The sequence below is a fragment of the Chaetura pelagica genome, unplaced genomic scaffold (genome assembly GCF_000747805.2).
Source record: "Chaetura pelagica isolate M959 unplaced genomic scaffold, ChaPel_1.0 scaffold76, whole genome shotgun sequence".
Lineage (NCBI taxonomy): Eukaryota > Metazoa > Chordata > Aves > Apodiformes > Apodidae > Chaetura > Chaetura pelagica.
Genome location: NW_009970723.1, coordinates 7,295,993 through 7,296,359, shown reverse-complemented (window position 1 = coordinate 7,296,359; position 367 = coordinate 7,295,993).

The window sequence follows — 367 nt, the reverse complement described above, 5'->3', positions numbered from 1 at the left end:
CTAAAGGTAATCATGAGATGACAGGAACAGACACTCATGGATACTGACACCAAGATCTGAGCTTTGCTGCCAGGGGGTGGCAGCACCGGCACGACCGATGCAGGGGTTCAAGCTGCACAGCAGCATGTAAGAGGTCTCAAGTCCAATTCTCTGTTTCCATTTATACTTTGCTTTGTTTTGCCACCTAGTCTATTCATCACAGGGACTACACAAGAGAACACATTCTTGAAATACAAGTAATTCATAAGAATCAGGCCTAGAAGAATAGCTATAATATTCCATATCAATCCAGATACACATGGATTTCTGCATAATTGAACATTTTATTTGAATCTGTTAGATATTTGTTCAGATCACCTGTTCAGCA